The sequence below is a fragment of the Castor canadensis genome, chromosome 2, assembly GCF_047511655.1.
Source record: "Castor canadensis chromosome 2, mCasCan1.hap1v2, whole genome shotgun sequence".
NCBI lineage: Eukaryota > Metazoa > Chordata > Mammalia > Rodentia > Castoridae > Castor > Castor canadensis.
Window position 1 is genome coordinate 137,487,337 of NC_133387.1, and position 20,675 is coordinate 137,508,011.

General features: G+C 37.4%; 1 protein-coding gene across 1 annotated transcript in view; it reads left to right on the forward strand.

Annotated features, from left to right (window-relative positions):
• Sema6d (semaphorin 6D) overlaps positions 1-20,675 on the forward strand; it is a 577,504-nt gene that overhangs the window by 389,327 nt on the left and 167,502 nt on the right. Inside the window, exon 4 of the mRNA XM_074065875.1 lies at positions 9,572-9,602. The gene's annotated coding sequence lies outside the window, so the exon portion shown is untranslated. The remainder of the gene's footprint in view (positions 1-9,571; positions 9,603-20,675) is intronic.

Sequence of the window (20,675 nt, forward strand, 5' to 3'; positions counted from 1 at the left end):
GGGCCCTTCCAGGGGTTCTGTTGAGAAGGCAGAAACTCACTGTTTCAAGAGGCCCACTCTTTAGCCTGTGGAACCAGCGCTCCTTAGTTGTTTTCATTTCCTCTTTAAATCTAATTTCCATATTTAATAAACGCTTCAAGTTTCTGGTCTGTCCATGTCTCTTTCTATGTCATTCATGGATTTGATGAATTTTTTCTTACCAATATATTTCTTTGGTCATTTTCATCTCAATGGACTTTGCAGATGAGCAAAAGTAGATATCCAGGCTAAGGCAACCTCCTAAAACAGTGGCTGTGTTCACTGGACTGAAAACCAAGGAGGTGACAGTTGACCTTGCAAGGCCCATGCCAAAAGTGTTGTTGGCAGGAGCCAGACTGAAGTAGGTTATGAGCACATGCCTGTAAGCTAGCTACTCAGGAAGTGGAGATCAGAAGGATTGCAGTTTGAGGCCAGCCTTGGCAAAAAGTCCAAGAAACCCTGTTTCAGTCAATAAAATGCAGGGTGTGGTGGTGTGCACCTGTCATCCCAGCTACACAGGAGGATGGAGATCTAGGCTGGCCTCAGGCTAAAGGAGAGACTCTATTAAAAAAAAAAAAAAAAGCAAAACAGGCTGGGGGTGTGGCTCAAGTGATAGTGCACTTGCCTGTCAAGCACAAGGCCTTGCCACCCAAAAAAGAAGAAAAGAAAGGCATTTTGTTCATCTATTGCCATGGACAAGCCACCCTAATACTTAGTGGCTTAATCAGTATTTGCTATTATGTCACATAGTTTTGTGGATTGAATGAATTTCAGTTGGGATGGTTCAAGACTGGGTCTATTTGGGGCTGAATTATGTCCTTCCGAAAGCTATGTTGAGGACTAGAGGGTGTAACTCGGTGCTTGCTAGCACTTAGCCCTGGTTTTGAGCCTCAGCCTGAAAAAAAAAAAAAGTCCTAACCCTCAATACCTCAGAATGTGGACAAACTTAGAAATAGGATCTTCTAGATGTAATTAGTTAAATTGGGGTCATACTGGAGTATTGAGAGCTGTTAATCCAATATAATTGGTGTCCCAATAAGAAGAGGAAAGAGATATACAGGGAGAATACTAGGTGATGACAGATGTAGAGCTTGGAGTGATGCAACAGCAATCCAAAAAATGCCAAGGATTAATGACTGCCATTACAGACCAGGAAAAGAAAAGGAAGGAGTCTACCTACACCACAGTCTCTGGGGGAGAATGGCCTTGCAGATGTCTTGATTTGAGACTTCTAACTTCCAGAACTATGAAAGAATAAATATCTACTTTTTTAAACCACCCAATTTGTGGTACTTTGTATGGCAGCCCTTAGAAACAAATACAGGATTTCTCCTACAGCTGCAGTCAGATCTTCACTAGGGCTGGAGTTAACCTGTCTTAGTCTATTCTTGGTGCTGTAACAAAATATTGTCAGCTGGATAGTTAATCAGTGATAGAAATTTATTTCTAAATGCAGGGAAATCCAAGATCAAGGTACAAATAGATTTCCTGTCTGGTAAGGGTTTTTTTGTTTTTGTTTTTGCTTTTTTTTTTTTTTTTTTTTGCTTCAGAGATGACACCTTGTTGCTGCAGCCTCAGATGGTGGGAAAAGACAAAGGATGAAAAAGACTGATGGACTCCCTCAAGCCCATTTACAAGGGCACTAATCCCAGCCTTGAGTGTGGAGTCCTCAGGACTTAATCACCTCTGAAAGGGCCCATCTTTTAATACTTTTACAATTGGGAATTAAGTTTCAGCACAAATTTTGGAAGGATACACACATTTGAATTTGTAATGCAAGATTCACAACATTCTTTGTTGGACTGTATGCCCAGATGCCTCTCAGGAGATGATAGGAATAGCTGGGGCCTGGGTTGTCATTGTCCCCTCTATCCATGTACCTTTTCCACATAGCCAAGAGTGTTAGACTTGATTACGTGACTGCTAACTTCCCTACGGCAGTAGTCCCACATGGAAGGGACAAGAGTTCTTTGATCTTCTCTTAAAAGTTACACAATGAGGAAGTAGCTCTGATGAGATAAGATACGGAATTTAGGTAGAGGGTTTAGCTTTAGACTGCAGTAGAGAAAAATTGGTAAGATGGAAAGAGACACAGTGAACATGTGAAGTTGGGAACAGAAATTTTAGGATGCAGTTGAAATTCCCATGTGTTGCCCTCTATTGTCCTGTATCTGAAGAAACAGGGTTACCTCTGATACTGGTAAAAATTGTGGTACAGAGAAGGCTCAAAAAGAACAATGTGTGGAAGGAGCTACTGTGGAGGGCAGAAAAGAAAACTAACTACAGTAACATATACCCAAGGTCCCCAGCATCTGTCAGAACTAAATGATCAACTCAGAGAAGGGGGCGGGAGTGAAATCCAAGGTGATCAGATGCTTTTTGCTGTGGGTGACACTCTTGCTGACATTTTCTGGGTTTTCCAACCCTAATCTAAGTCTGCAATAATCATTAAACTAGATGTTATTTCTAATATTAAGGTAATGGAAACTGGGAAAATATGATCACTGCTTCCTAAGTACATTTCATTAAAAATCAATGTCTTTATATTGGTAGGCCACAAGAGAATGGCTGATAGGGGAGGAAAATGTAAGAAACAATTCAACCATTTCATTCAAATACACTTAGAGAATTCCTTACTCTCTGACTTGAACTAGTTTCTCCACGTTCCACTTCATGGCATCCAACTGTACTTGGAGTAGGAAAACAGGATCAAGGGTATGAATGTTTTTTGCCTCAGACATCACAGATTAATTGTATCTCAACCTACATTGTAGTCATGGTGGGGTCGTTTTACCATAATTGATGGTGTGGATGCAGGTGAGAGGCAGACCCGTTGTCCTTGGTGTTAATTTCAGCTGTGTTAAGTGTGGACATTTTTGTCAGTGATCATGAAGTGGGTTTCTGTGATTAGTCATTTAACTGTATGGTAATTACAAGCTAAATAGTGTTTACAATAAACATCTTGCTTAGGAGACAGAGTCTATGTCAAATTATGTAATTTGAAAATTACATAAACAAAAATTTATATCTACGAGGGCTCTTCATGAAAATTATGAGATTATGAAATTTTTTAATTTGCATTGTATAACAGCTCTTCAATTGACAAACAAATTTTAGTGCATAATCTTTACTTCTAATGCATATATAATGTAACATATACATCTTTATATAAATGTATATGTGTGTGTGTGTTGCTGGCTTTTTTATGAAATGTAACAATGCTGCCAATCACATTAAGTGTTTTTGTTATCGGATTAGTGAGAAAGTACCACAATGGATGTAACCTTACAGAACATACCCACCGAGAGAATAAGCAGAACAGGTCTTGGCACAGTATAGCTCATAAAAAGATGGGGTTACCCTTTTGACTCTTCCTGAGGGGCACAGCATTCCCACTCATCTCTGCGAAGTGTTCTTAACTCCATTTTTCTCTGCAATTTCAGAAGCATTCGTTACTTTGTCCCATAATTACTCAAGAAAAGATCTATAACCTCAACCCAAATGAATATTTCTAAAAATGAGGATTTTAACTTAAACTCTTGTATTTGGACAATTGCCTGGGAAGACTTTTTTTTTCTTTTCTAAATAACCAAAAGAAAAGCTTTAAACATCAGGATCTTCTCTCTTCTTTCAATATATTAAAGGATAATATTTCAGGGTGAGGTAGCATCTGTAAGCCTGAGCAAATTTTAATTTATTAACACATAGACAACATAATTCACATCTGCTCAGTGAGAGAGACAGGTGCCATTCAGGCTTACAAACTCTGAAGGATAGCATGTGTTTCTCTACAAAGCTGAAATTGTGATTGTAGGATTCGTTTTGCCTGATTTCCAAGGTACGAATACATTTCTTATTTTGAAAGTAGAAAGTTCACTTCTTTTTGCCTGGGTCCCAGGGTTTACCCCATCCCCTTGTTTTCCTTTTTCTTTCTTCTTTTGCATTTTAAAAGCCAGTACTCTGAAAATAATATACCATTTTTGAAATTAGTGGACCCAACTTGTTAACAACTTAAGATACTGCCATGGGCCTTACATGTCCCCCAGGTAAATTGTTAAGTAGGTGTTTAATGACAATCATGACATCCTTGGGAAAACTCAGAGAAGATGCTCATTCATTTATGCTCTAAATCAGACATTAGTGGATACCCATCAGATACTGACCTTATTCTCTGTCCTACCTTATTCTCTGTCCTATATGTGTGTGTGTGTGTGTGTGTGTGTATGTGTTCCCAACACAAAGCAGGCATTTAATGTGCGTTGTATATGTAGTAGGGCCTGCTTCCAAAAAGCCCCCGATGTAAGGAGGGAGGCAAGCTTATACATAGAACATTTTAAGACAATTTGATGAATATTCTGGAATAGGCAGGAATAACTGTAGTGGAAGCCCAAGGAAAGAAACAACCATGTTTTAGGAAGCTGAGAAAAACCCCAGAGAAATGTGTTGAAGAGACCTTGAAGAATTAGCAGGTGTTTATCAGGGGAAAAGAGGAAGGGAAGAAATACACTTTAGGGCATGTGTATACTTGCATATAGAGTACGCAAATGTTGCAAGCAAGGTGCAACAAGGTCTGGAGGACAGGAGAGGCTGGTGGGTTCCGGAAACCGTGTTTACTGTGGCTGGAATCCAGAAGATGTCTTGATGAGGGAATTGAGTAATAACTGAGAAGGAAGATAGGTGCTAGGTATTAAATGGCTATGTGTACGTCATTGCAGAGTTTTAGCTTTGCCACTAGGGAATCAGATGGTGGCTTAGTAAGAAAGAAACAAAAATCATATTAAAAGAAAATGGGACTCTACTAGTTAGATGGGGTGGGAAAGATAGGAGAGGGCAGGACAGAGGTAGTTAGGGGACTACTGCAAGAGTCCAGGTAGTCCAGATAGAGTTGAGGAGGCTTATAAACTAGGCTTATAGCTGAAGAAGACAGAGAGGGAGCTTGGTTTGGACATTTTTTTCTGAGAAACAGAGCACTGGACTGTCTACATGCAGATGGAAACAAGTTATTTGGGAGTCAGTGCACAGGAAAAACATCCCGGACTTTAATGGCAGGAGAAATAAGACAGAAGGCGCCTGATCTCCTGGATGACCCCTTGAGTAGAGTCCCCACCCTGACCAGCCCTGGACCACCTCTAGACCAATGGCTTAGGAAGGTTAGCATCAGAACTACCTGGAAGGCTTGAGCCTCTGATCAGTACGTGTAGGGAAATTCTGCATTTGTAACAGGTTCGCAGGCAATGCTCCTGCTGCTGCTCCAGGAAGCACACTTTGAGAACCACTACTTGGTAGTTTGCTACCAGTCAAGTATATTAGAGAGAAATACGTTATCTTGTTTGAGCTAATGTTGTTTAGGATTCTTTACATACCAATAGGCCTACCAAAATAATCAGAATGAGAGAAAATCTAGAAGACATGGTTTGCTCTGTGGGCCTCCCTGAAGAAAGCCTTCCTTCCTCTCATGGCTTTATTCTGGGTTAGCCTTTTAGCCTATGGTCTATACTGTCACCCTCACTTCAAATTCATAGACGTTATGTATAGGTCAAAGATCCCTACAAGGTTACCATTGGAGTATGGGAAAGTACTAGGCCTATTAACTAGATGGGAGGTAAGGAAGTGAAAATGATTTAGGAAAAGTCATACATTACTTTCTATAGAACACTAATGATGCAGAATGTGAACAGGTGCAATGTGCAAAAAAAAGTTTCTTAGAATAAATAACTTATTAAATGCTGGATGACATCAAGATGAATTCAAGAGACTCTGGATCTGTAATATTATGCTAAGAATCTCTAGAAGGTGATGATGCTGTAAAGCAACACCACCACCTCCATTAACCTTTGTTCTAGAAGTAGGAAATCTCAAGGAGTGAGCATTGTGTCAAATTCATCACCTAAGCTTTAGAAAGCATGCTAGAGCAGAGAGTTCCAAAGAATAGTGTACAGATTGGTGCTGGTCCATGACTGTGATGGTTAATCTTAATTGTCAACTTGATTAGATTGAGTAATGCCTAGGAGATTAGTAAGGCACACATCTGGGTGTGTCCATGAGGGTATTTCCAGATGCTGTGGACCTTGACCTCATGAATGGTTTAATCCATTGATGGATTCAACATCTGAGTAGCCTGCTGGGGGGTAATGGAACTGTGTGAGGCAGGACCTGGTGGGAGAAAGTGGATCACTGGGGGCATTTCCTTGAGTGGCATGTCTTGCCCTGGCCTCTTCCTATCACCATTCTGCTCTGATTCCTGTCATCCATGATGTGGCTACTTTACCACACCCTCCCGCCATGATGGGAGCTAAAACCTCTGAAACTGTGAGCAAAATAAATCTTTCCTCTGTTATGTTCTTTATGCTAGTTATTTTGTCACACTGAATCAAAAGTGACTGATGCAATGTCCAAGATATGAATCTGCAACAATAATGGAAAACGTAGGACAATATAACTTCTTTTTTTTGTGGTACTGGAGCTTGAATTCAGTGTTTTCACCTTGAGCCACTCCACCAGCCCTTTTTTGTGATGGGTTTTTACAAGATAGGGTCTCGCAAACTATTTGCCCAGGCTGGTTTTGAACTCTTTAATTTAAGAGTTATCGTTATTTTCAAATTATGTTCTTCCTATGTTTTAGTGTTAAGTTTTTCCAGTGATGGGAGAGATGATTTTTTTCTTTTATTACTTAAATTTTAAAAATTAGCATACATTAATAGCATAAGGGGGTTTCATTGTGATAATTCCATAAGTGTGTACGATGTGTATTTTGAACAAATTCATTCCTATTTTTCATGTATTCTTATATATATGTTTTTAAGTAAAAGTAGGCATCTTTGTACCAGTAGCTTAATTTTATCTTAATTATGTTATTCTGTTAGATACTTAGATAGCAGTCCACATGTACCATTTATAGAGGAAGAAAGTGAGATCCTGGGGCTATTTCAGAGAAAATGGTAAAATGTTCATTACCATTTTACGAATTCTGTGTGTATTGGAGGAGACCATTCCATTCCATACTCAAGGACTTCACAGCACATATTTATAACATTAATTATAATTGGAGGTTGAAAGGTTTGTGCTGTCCCAAACAAAGCTGAAATGTTTCGTGAAGTGATAGAAAATTAGAACCAGCAGGGTGCCATGTGTCCACTTCAGAATTTTGGTTCTAGGCAAATTCAAGACAGTACTTGATTGATTATGATTAATTGTATTTGCTTGTATTATTCCCTTTGTGGATATTTCCATCTGAACTAGGAAGGGGATAAAATTAAGCAGACACCTGGGAATTATTCAAGCTCATGGCTAAACATTTCCATTAATCTTTTAGATCATCCCCATTTATAAAATAATCCTAATGCTGGTTCATCTCTCTGCATGAAAGCTTCTTCTCTTGCAAAAACGATAAGATTAGACTAAATTTTTTTTCTGGAGTGCTTCCAGAAATAAATTTCAAGGATTCTGTGAATTGCATAGAATTATACAGTAAATGAGGGCCACATTAATTAGTCTACATCATCTAAACTTTCTTCTTTTTTCAGTGATTTATAGATTAACATGGCCAAAGATTGCTTAAGGCAAGTCAGTTATCTGTTTGGAAATCATAAAGAAGGAAAAATGCAAATAATAAAAACTTATATATTAAATATTATTTTCTTCAAATTGAACTACTGATGGAGTATGTACTTTGACGTGGAATACCTGTTTACACCTTTCTGCTCATGGCTTGACACTCAGCATAACCTCATGTAACAGTTCATACCCTGTGTTTTTCAAAATGTTGTCTTCAGACCTCACAGCCTCCGAGAAACACTAACAGTGCCCACGCCTGCTGCTAGCCCTCTTAAGAGTCAGAATTAGTAGAACTGGGTGAAAGCCCAGGAATCTGCATTGTTAGAAAGCTCTCCAAAGCATTCTCCACCACATTTAAATTTAATTTAAACTTAATCATTGTGCTGGGAGCATGGAACCTCCAGACACCCAGACATTGAGCAGTAGAAGAGGGTCCAGACAGGACCAAGGAAGGGGGGGTGTTGCTATCTCTGGCATTCAAATAGTTCCTTTCACTTTATTCTGGCCAGAGGCAACATATGAACTGCTTTTCCCTTTTACCCCTTGTCTTTCCTGAAAGGTAAACAAGCTTTCTGCTTAGAGAAGTTTCTTTCTGAAAGTAGTTTCAGAGCCAGTGGGGAGGAAGGGGTGCAGAAGGGGAGCCATGGAAATTAGGGAATTTGGTTTTTTAAATTTTGTAATATAGTATATGGAGTTTGGAAAAATGCAGGTGATGCATTTCACTGTCTAAACTGAATTTAGATATCATAGCTAAACTAATAATTAGCTTAAATGAAGAGCCAGACATGGGATGAACTGAATACAATGACTTATAATGGTCATTTGATTTTAAACAAATGAAAGGATTCTAATATGTTTTCAGACCTTGCTTCTTCTATTTTCTTCCACTTTTGAAGTTTACAGTATGTTCGAATGCTGATTTTTTTCTTCTCCTTCTTTTTCTTTTTCTAAATCCAGTCCACTAATGTGTACAAAGCTCTGTTTCTGCCCAAGGCTAAGAATGTTCTAGGTGAACTAATCAATCAATCTTTGCCCATTAGGAAAGAGCACTAAAATAAAAAGAATTCTAACCTTTTGATGGATTTGGTTGCTGTTTGCTAAACACTTTTTTAAAAGCTGGCAGAACACCAAAATGAGAAGCAATCTTATACTCTTAGGAGAGGGAAAACTTTCAGTCCCCCAAGTTATTGTGTAGCATTTGGAGAAATTTTTTTCAAATCCTGGAGTATTGGTCAACCATGGTAGTGGCGTTATTTTTAATCAAGTCTTTTTAGCTCAAGTTGAAATGTATACTTCTTTAAGATGTAAAATAAATGCTTTTGCAAAACAAACTGGAAATGAAGCATGATGCTTGGTTTAACATCTAATTCAGCAATAGCTTTCATACTGTGATATTCAAAATCTCTTCCACCAATTGTCAGACCTGGAAGAGACCTGATTCATTTTGTAGGACATGAGGCTTCCAATGTGTCATTTCTAGGTTCTGCGTATAATATAGCTAATCCTCTTAGCGTTCTTCTAGCACTTAAAGTAGAGATTCATGGAGAAAGATAAGATTCGATGCTACATTTCATGATACAAGCTGCCTCAGTGCAGAGACATTTTTCTCTCATCTGTGAGAGGAGATAAATAAGATATAGCTGACCAGAGATCTTCAGATTGTCAAAAGGTTCTTGTTTTGTTTTGTCTCAAACAGATGTTTCACAACTATAATGTCTATGTCATCATGATTTTGTACTCAAGTCTACTGGTGGATGCTTTTTCTCCACTAAACATATTCTGAACTAATAGTGAATTAAGTAGAAAAATTAGATTCAGGTTAGAATCCAACATGATTTGAAGCATTCTGTCACTATAAGCAAGAGACACCAGATCTAGAGGATGCCAAGCTGGTTGGCTAAATGATTAGGCACAATTCTGCTATTTTTAATTCAGTATTGTGGTTTCAAAGGTGAGAAGTGATAGACCACTAATGCATTTTTCTTTTTTTTCTCTTCAGGTTTTGATCAGACAAAACTGTTTTCCCCAAGGTAGGCAACCTTATACTCTTCCCCAATTTGTTGGTAAAAATCTAAACTAATGTTATTGTCTTTGGATACTTTTTTGCTGTGTGTCATGAGTGTGACATTGAAATGATGGTCAGAATTAGGGTTTTTGGTGTTGGTGTTGGTGATAAGAGCACCCCACAAATATGGCTTGATTAAGTACTAGACTAGACCAGGGAGAGAGACAGAGATAGAGAGAGACAGAGACTTTTTCTTCTTCATTAGGCCTTTTATTAGACACCAGACTCTTTGTCTCTGATATTCAAAGACAGAAGACAGTTTCTTTGTGAGCAGCTGTGCCAGGGCCTCACACCTCTACTAAAGCCTGTTTTGGAAGAATTACAAAGCAGAGTGCCCCTTAGTACAGCCCTGACTCTTCAGTTCTAGGAGGGCCTCTTGCCCAACTCAGCAGGACAGCATTAGCCAAGTTGTTTAACTTTCCAGGAGTTTCTGTAAAAACCAGCAATTGAGGATGTGTTAATCACATTAAAGAACACAATAGGAATCCTTTTTTATTCCATTAGAAAATCAGGATGCATTTGATGTGCACCATCTGGTTTGTGAGTACAGGAATAAGTTTTTGAAAAGGGCACATTTCCAAGTTCTGTGTTTCATGTGCTTCAGAAGGAAAAACCCATAAGTAGCTCTATTTTTAATGAGAGCAATGAGAAAGCTAATAAGACTGGGGTGCGTTTCCCGGATGCGCCATTTCTCCTAAACTACATGTGTTTGCAGTACGTTTGGCAGACTTGTCCTGTTTAGAGGCTGGGCTTCCAATTGAAAATTTTAAAGTTCTCCATGTGTTAATTGGAAAGTAGAGAGAGGCATCATTGTAGCAGAGCATCTGGCTTGGTAGGTATTAATTATGGCTCCTTCTACACACAGCCTAGTATTTTTAAATTGTCTTCTGTTATTCATGATGTTACTTTTAGATGTGACTTTTCAAGTCACAGAGAAAAAAATCAAGTTAAACTTTATTAGGAATTGAATGCTTTTAAAAATATCTTTTAGATGCATTGGCGGTATATTAGCAATAAGCAGTAACAAAACAAGAAGAAAATGCCAGACTTACTATTGCAACTCTTTACTGAATCCTTAAAATATATTTTTTATTTAATCAAAAATAGAGCTCTAGAATGTACCTACCTCACTCTGCGGGATCTGAAAAGCTGATTCAGAGGAATAATTCCTTCAGCTTCCTTCACAGGATTTTAAATCCTATACAGTAACAAACATGATTTGTGAGGCCATATGACAGTCTCCACAAAAGTGGAGGCTTCTTCTGTGTGTATGCCACAAGTTGAGCTTACACTGATGAAGGAAGTGTAATTACATTACAGGCAATCTCATCGAAGGTAATTACAACTGTCACCATCAATCCAATTAAACAGGATAGCCAACTCTACTGAGTCAGAAACACCACAAAGCCTTCTGACTAAAGCAAGAATTTTTGGATAAGGCTGTTATTGTGGATTTTAAGAATTTTCATTTGCTGAAATAGTGTTGCTTATAGAAATAGAAAATGTTGAGAAAGAGGGTAAACAGAAAGAGATTGGATAATGGCAGACTGTTTTCTTTTTTTTATAATGTGTATTTCTTGATGAATTCTTATTTCTAAACATAAAAAAATGGTGTGGATTCTCTACAGCAATGTTTCAACTTATTATTAAGCCTACTCCTGGTTTGTTGATTCCCCCTTGCAGTTTAAATGGTACTCTTTAACATGCCCTAGTTTTAATTTCATTTTATTGTTGCTGTACTTCCTGCTTTATGCCAAGTATCTAAAATACCTGAAGGCTACACCATGTTGCTCTCTTCTTTTCTGTTTTTCTTAAATTTTTTTTTAAATGCTTGAAACCCCAGCATATGAGGCAAATACTCTGCTGCATCCCAGCACTGTTTTTCCTAACATTTATTCTGTGTTCTGACTCCCTGCCATAAAATAATTTGTTGAGGCACTGTTTAGCATTTGTTCTGTCTTCAGTTTTTCCTCCCACCATTGTAAGCATATGGTTCACTTTGGTCTTAAAGGAGCCTTGCTATAGTACCAAATAGTGAGCATAGAAAGGGTCAGAGTAGGAATTGAAGGCCAAAGGCCCTCCCTGATGCTTTGACAACGACTAAGACCATGATCTGACCTTGGGAAATGGAGAGAAGGAGGGCTCAATCAAAATTAAATGTCTTATCTGTCAGGTAGGATAGAGATCAAGGAGCAAATTAATTTGATTTAAAGGAAGAAAGAAAGGCATGAACATTTCTTGCACATTCATGTTTGTGGTCTAATGCTTTACATAAAGAAAGGTTTACTAGAATTGCTATTCCACTATTTAATTCCTAAAAAGACTCTGGAATCTATTGGGTCAAATTATCAGAAAAACAAATTAAAGCCTAAGAAGTCTTCAGCTACTTAACTTTTTAGGATTCAAGGTGGATATCTATTTCTCTTCTTGTTTAAAGGTGGTTAAACTGCAGGAAAATAGTCCGGGAGAGATATTGAAACTTAAAATTTCATAAGATTGAATTAACTATTGTGAATATTCAAAATTCCATTCATATACAATATTTATTATACTTATCATGTGTGTTGGTTTTGTTTAAAATTCAGAGGGTTTATTCATTACGTTCTCTCTTTTCTAAAAACTTTAGGAGCTACTCTTTAGTTAATTTGATGGCAGGGCCTTTAAAAAATGGAGTCTCTGTAAGGAATCATTCACTTTAAGAGTTATCTATTGCTGTGTACAAATTACCCTAAAAGTCAGCTACTAAGTAAGCATGTATTTTCTCACATAGTTCTTAAGGGTCAGGAATCTAGTCTCTCAGGAGGCAAATCAAAGTGTGGGTCCTTCAGGTATTTATAGGTTTGTTGGACTGGGTGGAGGATACATATGTTAAATCGAAAATCTCAAAAATAGACAATTCATAAATTTTAAATAGTGTGCTCTTCTGAATAGTGTAATAAAATCTTCTGCTGGTGCACTTTAACTTCCTCAGAATAAGAATCAACCTTTGTGCAGAGTATCCACAGTATATACACTGGCAGTCCATTAGTCATCTCAATTTCTAGACCAACTGTGGTGGTATTTAGAACACTGTAGTACTGTATTCAGGTGACCCTTATTTTACTTAATAATGTCCCCAAAACACAAGAACAGTGACATTGACACTAAAATATGGTGAAAAGAAGCTGTAAAGTTGCTTCCTTTAATCAAAAAAAGGTGAAAGTTCTCAGCATAATGAAGAAAAATAAATCATATACTAGGTGGTCAAATTCTGCAGGAAGTTATTGTTGTTAATCTCTTACTGTGCCTAATTTATAAATTTAGCTTATCATTGATTTGAAGGGGGAAAGAAACCCACGTTATCTATAGTGTTTTGGTGTTATCTGTGGTAGCAGACATCTACCACGGTCTTAGAATGTATCCCCTGAAGATGAATGGGGACTATTGGGTATTAAAATCATATATGACTCTACCAATCAGTGACTGCATATGCTAATGGACCTTGAAGACAGTACTTCTCATACAACATTTTAGGACTGTTTGATATGGATGAATCACAGATTGCTCAACTAACATTTCACTTTAGAGATTTCCTACTCTCTCAATTTGTAGATAGAGAAACTGAGGCTCATAACTGTATGTGACTGTTCCAAGGTTATAAAGCAAGCATGTGGCAGAAATACTTTATAGTCTAAAGCCATGAATCCTTGTTCCTTTCTATCTGTCTACTATACTATGGGTTTGGTGTGTTTTCCCTTTGTTGCTAAGAGTAAATATTTGCTTATAATTTATTTAAAGGAAACACAGTTCAAGAAGTAGAGTATTACTGGTGTAGAGGGAAAAGTGCCAATGTGTTAAAGAAAATATTTTCATCGAAGAGGACATATTTAATTAAGGTGTAGTTCCTGCTTGGTAGTTGTTGCCAGTGAGTAATCTCGGTATTATGAGAAGAAGCTGTTTTGCAGAACTATGAAATATGGGGCTGTAGCCTACTTTACATTGTATTCTTTGACCTGCTGGGTACTGATGTAGCTCTGGAAAGGGGTCACTAGTATTTCTTTGAGGAGAGAGGGGCTGGTGGTAAATTAGTGATAATTCTGCAGCAGACAAAGTTCTAGGGAGGACAAGCCAGGGTATGCTGGGCTTCTGCCAAACATTTCCCTGGGTACTTTGTTTTCCTGTTTCCTTTTTTTCCCATTGTGTCCCTTTTCAGGGCTTGTTGCATGTCTGTTATAATGAAGGTCATAAACTAACCTCAGAGAATGTAGTATATTCTCTACCCTCAAGGTTATTTAAAAGTTTTCCAGTTTACATGTAAACAAAGTCTATTTTTTATAGTCAAGATAATGTTATTATGGAATGGGTCATTTGTGTGCCAAATGGGAGTGGGCTTGGATTCACTGCCATTTCCTTAAAGGAAAAATTACTCCACAGTAATTTATTTGCTTGCATGATGTAAGTAAAAGTCTGTAATCCACAGATTATTGATTCACACACTTTTCTTTTTCATGCTTTATCACTGGCAATTATCTTTCCTAGATTAACCCAAATGACCTTTTAATGACCAAGAGCTACAAGAATTACTATACTAGAGGTAGTTTTCCTAGTAGAGTAATTTTCATCTGTAGAATTCAACATCAGGAAATGATCTTCCTCCTTACCTATTTAACAAAGAGAAAACAGTTCTAAAATATTTGATCTGATAGATTTCTATTCAAATTGCAAAGTCACTAACTTTTATATGGGAAGGAGTGTTTTTCTCCATTATACCTTCCTAATTTATTTTTAAATAACAGTGTGTCAAGAACTCATAGCATTAAACAATCTCCTATGTTTTGATATGAACATGCATATTACTGTTACTTATAAGTGAGTATTATTTACAAATCATAGAAGTATATATCATTTTCTCTGGGTCCACATTTAACAAAACAATTTAATCTCCCCATCCTCCTCCCCAAATTCATATTTCACTTATCTGAAGTATGTATATTGGAACCATGCTTTTAACACCTGCATGTTTCTGGTACAACTAAATGATCTTTTATTCATTGTCCTTTGAATTCCAGTATGATAACTAATAATTTCCTACAAGAAAAATACTACAAATTGTGTGAAAATAATAAAAATACACTCTCAATATTAGGAAATGCCACGTTTTTGTTAGTGTGTATTCATTCTTACATTTTTGGTTCACGAAAAAAATTAGACAAATAGTTCAGGATTGGTCAGTTCTTCCTGTATTCATAAAACTCACATAAACCCTCAATGTGAGATCTTAAAGTTATACTGTGAATTTGCATTGACTGTCAGAGTTGGGATTGTTAAGCAGCCATACCAGTTGTGTTGCCAACTTGGATTGTGTAACAAATAGAATGGAATAGCTAGCAGGTTTGAGACCATACTTTATGCATCTATATTACTGGCAAGATTTACCACATAGAGCTTAAAAAATAAAGTTTTCAAAAAATAAAAAGGTATAGAGGGAGGGAGGGTGAGTGTATACCATGTCTCAGCATTAAGAACCATGTTGACAAACATATTTGGGACAGAATTCACTAGCTTATTGTTACCACCACATTCTTATGATTGAGAGCTTGGTATATAGAAGAAATATGAATTCACCAGTTAAAAAACAGGACACAGAAGCCCTTTCATGGCCATTTTACCAGCTTCTTCCACGTACGTATGTATGAGCTTAAGCTGCCTTGCCATTAAAGACCAACTTAAACATTTGAAGGCACTTTTACAGGTCATAATTGACCCCCAAGGAGGTCTTTGAACGTCACTGCTTCTAACATTTATTTAAAATTTAAGTCTTTCTGCACTAAGATGACAGAGGTATGTGATATGCAAATCATAAGACTTACTAAGTCTTCATATCTGTAACCCAATTAACCTGTCTTTATACCCTGCCTACTTCCTATGGTTTGAATATGTCCCCTCCAAAATTCAGGTGTTGCCAATGTGACAACATTAAGAAGTAGGTCCTTTAAGAGTTGGTTAGGACATGAGTGCTGTTGCCTTGTTAAAGGGATTAAGGCCCTTTGAAAAGAGGGAGCATTTGGTAGTTTGCCCTTCTGCCTTCTGTCCTCTGCCATATGAGACCGTAGCAAGAAAGCCAAATGCTGGTGCTTGGATCTTGGACTGCCCAGCTTCCAAAACTGTGAGAAAATTCACTTGTGTTCTTTTTTTTTAATTGTTTATTCATTATTCATATGTGCATACATTGTTTGGGCCAACTCTCCCCCCTACCCCCTTGTCTCCTCCCTCTATCCCCCACCCCCTTCACTTCCAAGGCAGAACCTGTTCTGCCCTTTTTTCCAATTTTGTTGAAGAGAAAACATAAGAAATAATCAGAAAGTTTGGGGATTTTTTTTGCTAGTTTGAGGTAAAGATAGCTATACAGAGAGATTCCTAGCATTGCTTCCATGCTCTTGTATATTACAGCCCAAATTGGTTCATCTCTACCAGACCTCTTCACTACTTCCCAGTCACCTTACCATAGTGGCCTCTGTCAGTTTAAGGTTACTTTATTCACTTCTTTACAGTGGGCACATCAAATACTTTATTTAGGTTTCCTTCCTTTTCCCTATTCCTCCTGTATGTGTTCTCCCCTTAGCATGTGACCCATGTCCAATAATATTACTGCATTTGTTTTGGGTCTATAATCCACATATGAGGGAGAACATATGATTTTTGGCCTTCTGAGCCTGGCTAAGCTCTCTCAGAATGATGTTCTCCACTTCCATCCATTTTCTTGCAAATGACAAGATTTTATTCTTCTTCATAGCTGAATAAAACTCCATTGTGTTTGAATACCACATTTTCTTAATCCATTCGTCAGTAGTGGGGTATCTTGGCTGTTTCCATAACTTGGCTATTGTAAATTGCACTTGCATTCTTTGCAAATTCCTCAGTCTCCAATGTTCTGTTGCAGCAGCACAAGTCAGGCTATTTACTGCTCTTGCAGGAACTCCAGTTCTCCAGTACAGTACATTTTCCCCTCCCCAGTTCTCCTAGAAATTTCCGGGTGATGTTCATGCTCAGGAACAACTTTCCCAGTACGTGAGTGACTTTACTGAGACTCCAACAGATGTGACCCTCTCCCACTGCCTGCTACTGACCCTACTGCTTTGGCAACCCTACTATCTTTTGCAACACGTAGCTGGCACCGTACATAAGCCGTTCTGCCTAACAGTCTTGTCTGTCTTACTGCCCAATCTATCCACGGTCTGAATATTCCATAATGAGCATGTATTATCTCCTAGAGGCTACTTTATTAAAATTGTTTTGTAGTCCGCAATAGAGTAAGGGTAATTGATTTCTTTTAGGGTTGAAGAGGTACCCTAAAGAAGTGTTTCTTAAATCCCAATGAGTTAGCTTAATATAAAAGTTCTTTTAATTTTTGCTTCTTGCTCTTTCTTCTCTCAGGACTTAGCTATGTTTTCAGGTTACTGGGACAGAGACTGATTGGAGTCATAACCTCAGTACCATAGTGTGACTCCCTATTCTTCACCCACACCTAAGAACTGCATATGAGCAAATCATTTCAACTGAGTCTCTTTGCATTAGGAAAGGTTCTTTCTAGAAAGATATTCAGTGCTACTGCTCACCCTCCAACCTGACCTGGATAGATCTTCTGGGCTACCATGCAAGTTCCACATACATGCCCAGCTTTATTTGTATTCCAACAGTGGATTTACCTTTCATCTTCACCACGAAGAAGCACTTTGGACTCCATATGAATAAACTGCTCTTATATTCATACTTCTAGTCTAATAAAAATTCACAGACATGCCCAAAGTAAAGAGAAACAGACGGAGGCTCAAGTTAAAATCCCCACCACAATGTGTACGTGTGTAGTTTTTCAGTTTTTTTGAAGAAAGACTTCTCATAATCTGCTTCCTTCTTAGATATATTGTCCTACTTCTAGTATAATTTATTCTTGTTACTATTTTCTCCCAAAATGCTCAATATAAGTAGCAGTATTCTCTCTTACAATATTAGAGAAGAAAATTTCTGAGCATTTACTTATTTTTCTACTGTTAAAGGGTAGTTGGTAAACTAGAGAAATGCCCAACGTGGTTATTTCCAAACTAGAGAGCCAAATAAAAGAAAACGGGACAGGAAACATGTTTATATAGCATACTGAAAAGTGAACTTGAGGTATTTAAGGAATGACAATATGTTATATGACAGCTAAAAAGGTTTTAAGACAGCTGAATTTGTTCAGAGCATGTCTTTATATGGAGTATGACATAGAGGTGACTGAGGCTCTGTTCGTCATTCCTAATGTGTACAATACCTATGAATGAGAGCCTATGAAATCCTATCATAATGAGAGCAGTGGCAAAGGCTCCTATGTCAGGGTTGTGCAGAATTGATCAATCTGTTTCCCCCAAACTTCAACACACACACACACGCACACACACACACACACACACACACACCAGGAGTCTAAGACTGCCTCAAAATTTAAAAGGTAACAAGTCTTTTCACCTTTCAGCTGTAAAATAGCCTGCCTTTTTGCATCATAAATGTAATAATGGAATCATAAATGTCTAATAAAAGGAATGATTCGATAATGACAACAAAATATTTTTATGAAAAAAATCAGATGTGTTAAAGGATTCTTTAGTACATTTTAATGATATTGGAAATACATCAAGTGAACAACCAAATTATGTATGTTTACATGTGTAATACACAAAATGTGCTCATTACTAGCCCAATGCAATTATAGGGAATGTTTTTAGTATATTTTTTACAGGGTCATATTCTCTATAAGAGCACATATTAATTTGGTAAAGAAAAGCAGGATATTGTATAGGACAACACATCTTGGAGTAATGATTGCAGATAGTTAAGACACATAGATTAAAGAAAACATCACAGCACAGAGCACTAGGAAAAGCATTAGAGTTTCTAAAGAAGGAAAGGTAATCCCATAAGAGCTGCTAAGATGAAAGTTGAGAAATCAATAAAGTTAAGCTGAGGCCAAGTAGCCATATTTGAGTGGAGCCAGTGCAATATGGAGAATACAGGTATAAGTTGCCTACTAGTGGCACTGAGAAAAGGGGGAGGTCTAAAGATGTAGGATAAAAACAGAGTGTGAAGGAACAAAGAAGAAATGGATAGGAACAGAAGGGACACTAGGAGTTTCTGCCTCTGCCTCATCCTAAATTTAGATAATCATGTCTGTGGGAGGAGAATTAGTTAGCTGAGGGTTGAAGATGGTTGTTGGGCATTAGATTGGAATGTTTTTGAGAGATCAACACTGCTATTTATGCTGTCCCCAGGCCATACCATGGGCCCTCTGCATGTTTGAATTTATAATTGGTTCCTTAAAAAAAATTGTGCTTCCAGATACTGTGACCAAACCTCAGGACTCATGGTGACTAAGAACTTTCCAGTGAGAAAGTAAGCAATTTTGAGACTACAATACATAAACAATGCAATCACTGGTCCCTTGCTTACCTAAACAGAAGAAATTCAATGTATTTCTCCTTTTGGAGCAAAGTTAATAAATTTATTGCAAACACAATAAATTATTGCACTGGACAGTAATGCCCTTAAAAATTGGTGTGGTTTAGAAGGCTATGATCCAAAATGATTCCAAGGGGGTTAAGTTTGTGAATACCTGTTACTTCATACCTGTTACTTCTTTTCTCTAATCTCCTAGATGGCTGCTGTGGTTTCACACAGCCTCAGCACTCTCTAAGCCCTTATATTTTCCCCTCACATTGTGTATGGGTTTGGAAAGTGTTTGTTAGCATTGTGTCAAAAAGGGAGGACCCAAGGAACTTTCTTATGAATGAAGGATGTGGGCTTTTAGAACGCAAACTTTAGTGAGGACTATTTTGAAAACTCAAAAGTCTTCCTTTTTATGTTATTGTTGCTGTTGTTTTAGGGTTTTTTTAAAAAACTTTTTAATTTTATTCTGGAAAATTGAGATTGACAAATAAATGACTTCTTCCAATGAAATGATATCAAAATCAAACCAATATTATCTTGGTAACTTGCTTCAAAACTACAGCTTTTACACTTTCTTTTCTAGATGTTGTAGTTACAAAGACCTCAATCATGTTAACACAGAATTTTAAATGTAAAACACGTTTTAGAAGCAATGTAAATGTGTCTATGAGAAACAATGTTTCATGGCAGTGAATTTTATGCCATATGGAGTTTACAGCTATGAATTATTTCTTTTTTCCGTTATTTTGGGAAAAAGAATACCACTAATTATTCTGAAATTTAAAGAACTTTAAGTACATGTATTTACATAATTCACAGCAAAATCACTGGGTTACAAGCACAGCACCAAGAAAAATCATGCCCCGCCCCCAATACGTACACTCGTATAGAATAAGCAAATTTTAGCTCAACTCACTGTGTTCTACCTCTTCACTTTGGTGGAGGTGGTTTGAGCCTCATTTATTCATTCCGTTGGAAGCAGTTTATGTTTCTGTTATATTTTTCCCACCATAATATGGGGTTCATTTTTCAGCATAAACTTCTTAATATCCTTTGATGAGATACTCCTTCCAGATGCTAGGATTACAGCCTTGAACAAGATAGACAAGGTCTCCCTCCTTCAGAAAGCTTAAAATTCTACTGGGAGGAAGCAGCAGAAGGAAAGAAGGAAGGAAGGAAGGAAGGAAGGAAGAAAGGAAGGGAGAGAAAGAGTCAGGAAGGAAGGAAAGAAGGAAGGCAGGGAGGGAGGGAGGAAGGAAAAAAAATATATTCATAATACAAAAATACCAATAGTGCTCAGTTTTGGAGTGAGACACTAAGATGAGAACCCCTTGGCCTTTGCCACCATGGGACTTATATGTCAAATTGTAAAATAAATATGTTTATAAATGCAGTTTATTTGAACCATTAAGAGTCCCTCAGAACTCTGTTTTTAAATGACTGTTATTATTTGGGGAATATTTGAACTTAATACAATTAGTACTAATTAGTGCCATTAATACTAAGTGGCAGTTAAGCCTTTTCATATCTAAGGAATTCCTTTAGAAAATGTCAGTTAGTTTATAGTTGTAGAGGTCTGAAA